The following is an 8,098-nucleotide window of genomic DNA, read 5'->3' as shown; positions in this document are numbered from 1 at the left end:
GGGAATGAGAATTTGCATGATGATGGCTATGTTAATAATGAATTTGAAGGCTTGCATAATCTTAGAGTGGAGAGGAGCATTAGGCAATTAACTCAACCTAATTGCCATGATAATCCTTATGGCTTGTATGTTCCTCCTAGTAATGTTCAATTTCAAATTAAACCCTCTTTGATTAATGCATTGCCTAAATTTCATAGGTTACCAGGAGAGGATTGCCATAGGTTTTTGCATACCCTCTACTTGGTTTGTGATACTATGAAGCCTATGCATGTAAATGTTGATGATGTTCAAGCTAAGGCTTTTGTATTTTCTCTTGAAATTTTAGCACAGGAGTGGTATTTTAACTACCCTTCTTATGTGAAATTGAACACATGGTTCGAGCTAAGAAGACTCTTAGATAAATTCTTTCTAAATTCCAAGGTCACCAATTTGAGAAAGCAAATCTATGGGGTCTAACAAGGAGAGGATAAGAGTCTCTATGAGTATTGGACTAGATTTCAAGGTCTTTTAGCTAAATGCCCACACCATCAAATTTCTAGTGAGAATTTAGTCTAATATTTCTATGAGGGCCTGATTCCAAGAGACGAAGTTAACATTGATATTGCTAGTGGTGGATGCTTGATTAACCTGACTTCCTTAAAGGTTTGGGAACTAATAAACAAGATGGCCTTAAGTGATGCTCAATATTCTACAAGGGAGAAGAGAAATGCGAATATGGTGGGTTTCTCAATGCTTAATGTTTCACATGTGGACTTGCTAGCTGCTAAGATTAGGAGAGTGTTAGCTTAATAAATATCTCAAGTGAGCAATGTAAGTACTTCTCAAGCACTTATCCCTTATTCTTGTGCTTTTTGTGATACACCCATACATGTAGAAAGCAATATCCTATTAAGTTTAAGCAAGTGAATGCTATCTATAATGGGAAGCAATCTTATGGTGGGAGACAAGGGTAGCTCTTCTTAAAGCTATAATGTAAATGGTAATTCTCCTGCACCTTCTTCTAATTCCAATTGAGAGTTCTTCTAACTCTAACTCTTCTAATAATGTGAATGTGTTATAAAGCAATTGATTGAAATGAATTTCTTATATAAAAACATGTATAATGGCTTAGGGAACAAGGTAGAGAGTATGGATAATAAGTGTGAGAACATGAACTCTAAAATTAATGCCCTTACTTCTCAAATGAATATGCTTGCTAACCAATTAAGTATAGCTAATGCTTAAACCTTTACATTACCATCCAACACTATTGCTAATCCTAAATTTAATCTTAATGCTATCACCTTAAGGAGTGGCAAGGAATTGGGAGAAAGAGTGCAAGACGTCAAGATAGAAGGGAAGGTCGAGAATCCTTCTTTAAATTCTTCAATTAATGTTAATGTTTCTAGTTCTTCTTTTTCTCCTAATGATGCATCTTTTTGTAGGGATGGTGATGATGAGAACATTGAGGAGATCATATGCAAGCAACTACCATCTAAGGTGGAAAAGAGGGAGAGGCCGAGCAAAGTGAAATAGGAAAGGAGACTTTAAGGAAGGAAGAAGGAAAGTAAAGTAAAGAGATTCTGAACGAGCTTTTTTTCCACAAGCACAAGTGGTCCCTAAGAAAGTAAAGGGATAATTTGATCAAGAGGTATATGATTTCTTTCATAAGATTCATATTAATGTACCCTTGATGGATGTAGTTAAGAACTTTTTTAAGTAGGCAAAATTTTTGAAATATTGTTGTACAAATAAAAGAAAATTTAGGCCTAATATAAGGGTATAATTACCCTTATTTATGAGTGCTATCATGAGGCCTCAATTCCCTATAAAGTGTGAGGACCCCAGTTCTTTCACAATTCTATGCAAGATTGGCAACACACATTTTTCTCATGCATTGATAGACTTAGGTGCAGCCATTGATGCTCTTTCAATTTATCATGCCTTGAGTCTTGGTTGCATGTATAAGACACCTATGATATGCCAATTGGCAGATAAAAGTGTTAAGAGACCACATGGAATAGTAGAAGACTTGTTGGTTTATGCTAAAGGTCTATTATTTTCTATGGATTTCTATGTACTTGGTATGTTAAGAGAAGGGAGTGGGGATGATATTTTGATTCTAGAAAGGCCATTTATGAGGACTGCCCATGCATTAATTAACATAGAAAAGGGTAGTTTGATTTTAAAATGTGGAGAGGATCATGTTGTTTTTAATATATATGAAGCAATGGAACATCCTTTTGAGGATTGTTCTTTGTTGGGTGTGAGTTGCATTGAGTTATTGCTTCATAATGCTTATGAGTCTTACATGCTTGATTCTTTCTCACATGTTGATGATGATTTCTCTTTTGTCACTATTACATGCATTGACATATATGATTGCTTATTTATTTAGAGATTAATGTATGCTTGAATGATGCAACTACCTCTTCTCATAATTTGTTTGAAATATCTCCTATATCTTGAAATGCTTGAGAAGGATATATCTTCTTGTGTTATAGGTACTAATGCCATTGGGGCTGAATCAATGAGTTTTTCTCCACTCAAGCCTGATGTTCTTATGATTCCTAACCTATTGGAAGAAAATTCTGCACTTCCACATGTTGAAGTAGTGGCTCAAGTCCAAGCACTTAAGGACAAGTTGCAAGAAAAGGGGGAGGTCGTGAAGAAGAAAGAAGAAGCAATCAATAAAATCAAGCTTGAAAAAGAAGAGAAGCAATCAAAAACAAGTGAGGAGCCTAAAAGACAAGAGGGTAGCATAGGATATTCCACTAAATTAGACTTGAAGAAGCTCATTTCCTCTTGTATAAAGCCATCTACCTTGGAGTTGAAGCCTTTACCATCCAATCTCAAGTATGCATATCTCCTTGAGAATGAGAAGCTTTTGATAATAATTTCTAAATTTTTATCTCTTGAGGAAGAAAATGCATTGCTTGATGTGTTGAGAAAGAACGTGCATCTTATTGGTTGGACTTTGGCTGACATTCCTAGTATTGATCTTATTGTGTGTACACATAAAATTTTTTCTTGAGGACAATGCTAAGCCTATTAGGCAACTACAAAGGAGACTTAATGTAACATCGAAAAACTTCAAATATGAATAAATTGACTAATTAAGGGATAAATTAGTTAAAAGAATGATTAATTAATTTAAGGGAGAATGATAATTAAAGACCTGCTAAGAACATTAATCCCAATTACGGACCGTGAAATTTTGAAATCCGAGTTAAGGACCATGGTCCTTAATTGTGATAAAAAAAATGAAATTTGTGAGGTGGGATTCATTATTGCCACTTGGGAATTCACTAACCCAACTTGAGAAAATTTGTAACGTATATTGTGAAAATATGAAACCCCACTTGGAAATGGAATGTTTAAAAAAGTGCCACTTGGGAATTCACTAACTAGACTTGGAAAAATTTCTAAATATATTATGAAAACATGAAACTTCACTTGGGAATCGATTGTTTAATAAAAAACACCAATTTGGATAAGTCACTTTTTATTAATGATTCTCAAGTGGGGTTTCATTTTTTCACAATATACGTTAGAAATTTTTTCAAGTCTAGTTAGAGAATTCCCAAGTGACACTTTTTGTTAAACATTCCATTTCCAAGTGGGGTTTCATGTTTTCACAATATATGTTAGTAATTTTCTTAAGTTGGGTTAGTGAATTCCCTAAGTTGCGTTAGTGAATCCCACCTCACAAATTTCATTTTTTTTATCACGATTAAGGACCATGGTCCTTAACTCGGATTTTAAAATTTCACGGTCCGTAATTGGGATTAATGTTCTTAGCAGGTCCTTAATTGTCATTCTCCCTTAATTTAATTATGTTTTTAGGTTGCTAATTGGCTTTTTAGGTTATATTTAGCTCTAAATTAAGTTAGGATGGAAGTCGGATCAAATTAGACGACATCAGGGGAGCAAAATTGACATTTTGCTCTCTGCGTTGTGAGTCATGGCTTGTGTGTCGTGCACTGTAGTGCATGATATAACACAGGTATAAAACACAAAAATTATTTGAAAAAGTCATTTTTGGTGGGAGAAAACTTAGAACTCAAAGGAGGAAGATTTAGGCACTGCTAAGGCATCATTTTGGGAGGATTTGGAAGATAAATTAGGCCTTCAAACTCTTGAATAAGCTTCCTACCTTTCTCCTCTACCTTTTTATCTCATTTTCCATAGAATTTGGAAGTGGGAAAATTTGCTTTGAATAGATTAAGCTATGGGTCTGTGTTTTAAAGATTTAAATTAACTCTAAAGGTTTGATTTAAGTTTCTTAACCTTGGATAAGTGGTAATATGAAGTTAAATTGTTGTTTTGTGAAAGTTGGATCAAGCCCTAGCTTGATTATAAGGTTTTGAGGTGTGACATGTTAAGATGTCAAGTGTTATGTTGTGATTGAGTTAGAGGGAGGCTTGAAGGGATTGTGTGAGAAATTGTAATCTTGACAAGCCTCTTTGTTGAGAATATGAGTGAGAAGTGGGAAAATTGAGATGTTATTGGTAGCTAATATTGCTTGTATTAATTGAAAATTAACACAAGAGGAGATTTAATACCACAGGTAACCCTTTTTAGTAACAAAAAAGGTTGAGGTAACTAGATAATTTGCATTATTTATTACCTTGTATAAGTTATTCTCAAGTTGTTCTTGCATGATTTGTTATGTACATATGTATGAATTTTGTAAAAGTTAACTATTTTAGAAAATGAGTAGAGTATTGATTTGTAAAATATCATGTTTTTAAAGTAAGTGGTAATGTTCATTATATTGGTTTAGAAAGTAGCTTTTGCATGGTCAAGTGGAGATATTAGTAAAATGTGGCATATTAGAGGGTGGGAGGTCACCCTAGTAAAGTTAGAGGAGATTAAGTCCATATAGCACTGTTGGCACCTCGAGATGCCAAGTGCAGCTCATATTTCTCCTTAGTACCCAAAAAGGGTGCGGTATTGGAGACTTACTCTCCTTAGTACCTAAAAGGGTGTAGAGTTGGAGACTATGCTCCTTAGCATTCGTTGGATGCGTGTTGGAGTAATGGCATACCAATTACTTGTAATATGGTGAACCAATAGTCTAAAAGTGGTTTAGGACACCTTGGCCGGGTAGTCCTACCATGGATGATGAGCTTGGGGACCATACATGTGGTTTGGTTATGTGAAATAGCCTATCAGTTTGGTCAGGAGTATTGGAGGACTGGATGGTTAGTGATTATACATGTAACTTGTGGTGATTTTATATGGTGTGTTTATTATACTATTTTAAGGCTTGTTTTTAACTTGGCATGTTAATCAATAATGTAGATTATCTTAGTTACTGAGATTTTTATCTCACCCTGTGGTTATCATTTTACAGATTCTACCATTGAGACTAAGCAAGGGAAGGAATTGGTCAAGGGCTTTGCATACTTGCTACATTATCATTGTAAACCCTAATTTTATTCTGAGTTGTGTACATAAACTTATATGGATGATAAGATGAGTTGCCAACTAGAATGCACATCATTTTTATTGGTAGCACTTATATTATACTATGATATTTTGTATTTTAGCCTAAGATTATATATGATGTGTATGCGTGGTGATATTTATGGTGGTGGGCTAAAATAATAATACAAGTACAAGAAATGTTTTATGTTTGTGGTGATAATATATATGTGGTGTATTATGTGGCAATAGAGACCAAATAGTGTATGTGGTGTTAATTTTGTATTTTGGCAATATTGGGTGAAATTAGCATTAAGTGGCCAAATTTTGTGTTTCGTATATTTTTGTGTGTTTGAATGCTTAATCAAGTGTATTTGGTCCATTGGACTTGGTTCAAGCCTCAAAATGGGTTAATGGTATAAGTTTTGAGTTTTTGGTACTTAGATGCTTGAAAATCACTTTAAAAACTGACTTTTGCATCCAAGTGTCTAAAATTCTTATATGGTGTTTGATTGTAACAAAACTTGTACCAGTCGTTAGCTTATTGAATAAGCTTTGTGTGGGTGCTTAAATCACTCCAATTGAACATCAGATGCAAAAATGGTGTGCGTTTGAAGTTCATCTCAAAAAGCTATCATGATAGCATTTTGCTATAATGGATATGTACGCCGCGACGCATTGTGTGAAAGTCACAGTGCATTGTGCGCAAGTCGTGGCCTACGGTACAGTGGCCAAATTTGCCTTTATGTGCCACATGACGTGGCGCATGTACTAAAATACTCAAAAATGACATTTTTGGCCCTGTTTTCAAGTGTTTTGCTTCTGAAAACTTTTTCATGCTTCTAATACCTTTATAAATCATTAAGTTTGAACTTAAACTATAAATTTGAAGGGTTTTTATGGGATCCTAAATATTCCACAATTAATTTTAAAGATATTTAATTTTAACCCTTATATATATAATGTGAGCTTAGGAGCAATCCTTACTCCTAATTATGATTGTTTGTTATGATAGTGTGGTGAAATTTGGTAATGTCAAGGTAGACATTACACTTAACCCATTGATCTTAAATGTGGTAAAGAAAGAAGTTGTCAAGCTACTTAGAGCTAGGATCATTTATCCTATAGCTAATAGTGAGTGGATATCTCCAACCCAAGTTGTGCCTAAGCAAGAGGGGATTACTATGATAATAAATGAGAAAGGAGAGCTTGTCCTGTCTAGAGTTTAAAATGCTTGGAGAGTGTGCATAGACTATAGGAAGCTCAATAATTTGATTAGGAAGGACCATTTTCCTTTGCTTTTTACCGATCAAATGCTTGAGAGATTAGTTTCCAAGTCCCATTATTGCTTCCTAAATGGGGTCAGTGGGTATTTCCAGATTCCCATAGCTCTTAGTGGTAAGTAACTAAGGATCCCAATTTTGCAACAAGATGATAAAGGCTCTCTTGGCTAAATATAGGGTGCATCACAAGATCTCTACACCATATCATCCCTAAACTAATGGCCAAGATGAAGTATCAAATAGAGAAGTTAAGAAGATCCTAACCAAGGTGGTGAACACAAATAGGAAGGGTTAGTCTTTACACTTAGAGGATGCTTTGTGGGCTTACCGGACTACTTATAAAACTCCCATTGGGATGGCTCCTTTTTGATTGGTGTATGGAAAGGCTTGCCACCTCTCGGTGGAGATAGAGTACAAGGCTTATTGGGCCATCAAGAAACTCAACTTGGATTTTCATCTTTCAGCTAAGGAGAGATTTCCTCAAATGTAAGACCTTAAGGAGCTTAGGTTGGATGCCTATAAGTCTTCTAAGATCTACAAGGAGAAAACAAGGATCCTTCATGATAAGTTAACCATGAGGAAAAAGTTCCAAGAAGGAGATCAAGTCCTCTTGTTCAAAATAAGGTTTATTCATAAGCATGTCAAGTTGAAGTCCAAGTGGAGGGACCATATCTAGTGACGAAGGTGTTTACCTATGGTCTTTTGCAACTCTTGAATAAAGCCACGAGTTCCACCATGCAAATTAATAGTCACCTATACGAGCTCTATAAGGAGAACAAACCACTTTAAAAGGAGGAAGACTTCTCTCAACATGCCTTTAAACCACCATGATAAGGTTGTATCTCTCCAACCTTGAACTTTTACCTTGCTTTAATTGATATATTTAATGATTGGTATTGTTCAAGTGTGGGGGAGATGAACCTAATAGATAGTAAATTTCTTTTCTTTAGTTTATTTATTTCTTTTTATTTGTTAGTGTTTTGGGGGAAAAAAATCGACACCATACTTTTATTATGCATTCATTATTAAGCTCACTTTATTTTATCACTAGTCTATACATAAATTGAGGATAATGCATGATTTAAGTATATGGGAGAGAAAAAAATATTTTGTTTTGGCTTTTGAAAAAATTTACAAAAAAATAAAAAAATGCTTTGTTTTGTTTTGTTTGAGGTTACTTAATTACTTAGCTCTTGAATGGATATTTTAATGCTTGAGATGTGGTAATGTTTAGGATTGAATAGGTATGAAGTGAACTTTCTTTTACCTTGAACTAATGGATTAGAGTGGTGCATTACCCTTTTATAGAAGAGGATAAACACTCATGTGTGATTAATTCTTTAGTATATTACCCTCTAGAATTTTTTTCACTTCTTAGTTGAGACCACATGTCTTGTACTTGTTTG

General features: G+C 34.6%; 1 non-coding gene across 1 annotated transcript; it reads right to left on the bottom strand.

The window, feature by feature from the left end:
* Positions 1 to 426: 426 nt before the first annotated feature.
* Positions 427 to 533, bottom strand: LOC129310225 (small nucleolar RNA R71). The gene has a single exon (XR_008593062.1). It is a non-coding gene; the product is annotated as a small nucleolar RNA R71 (small nucleolar RNA).
* Between the last annotated feature and the right edge of the window lie 7,565 nt (positions 534 to 8,098).

Source organism: Prosopis cineraria, unplaced genomic scaffold, assembly GCF_029017545.1.
Source record: "Prosopis cineraria cultivar Desert tree isolate PC_DT_omini unplaced genomic scaffold, ASM2901754v1 PC4, whole genome shotgun sequence".
NCBI lineage: Eukaryota > Viridiplantae > Streptophyta > Magnoliopsida > Fabales > Fabaceae > Prosopis > Prosopis cineraria.
This window is presented reverse-complemented; position numbering and strand designations above follow the sequence as displayed.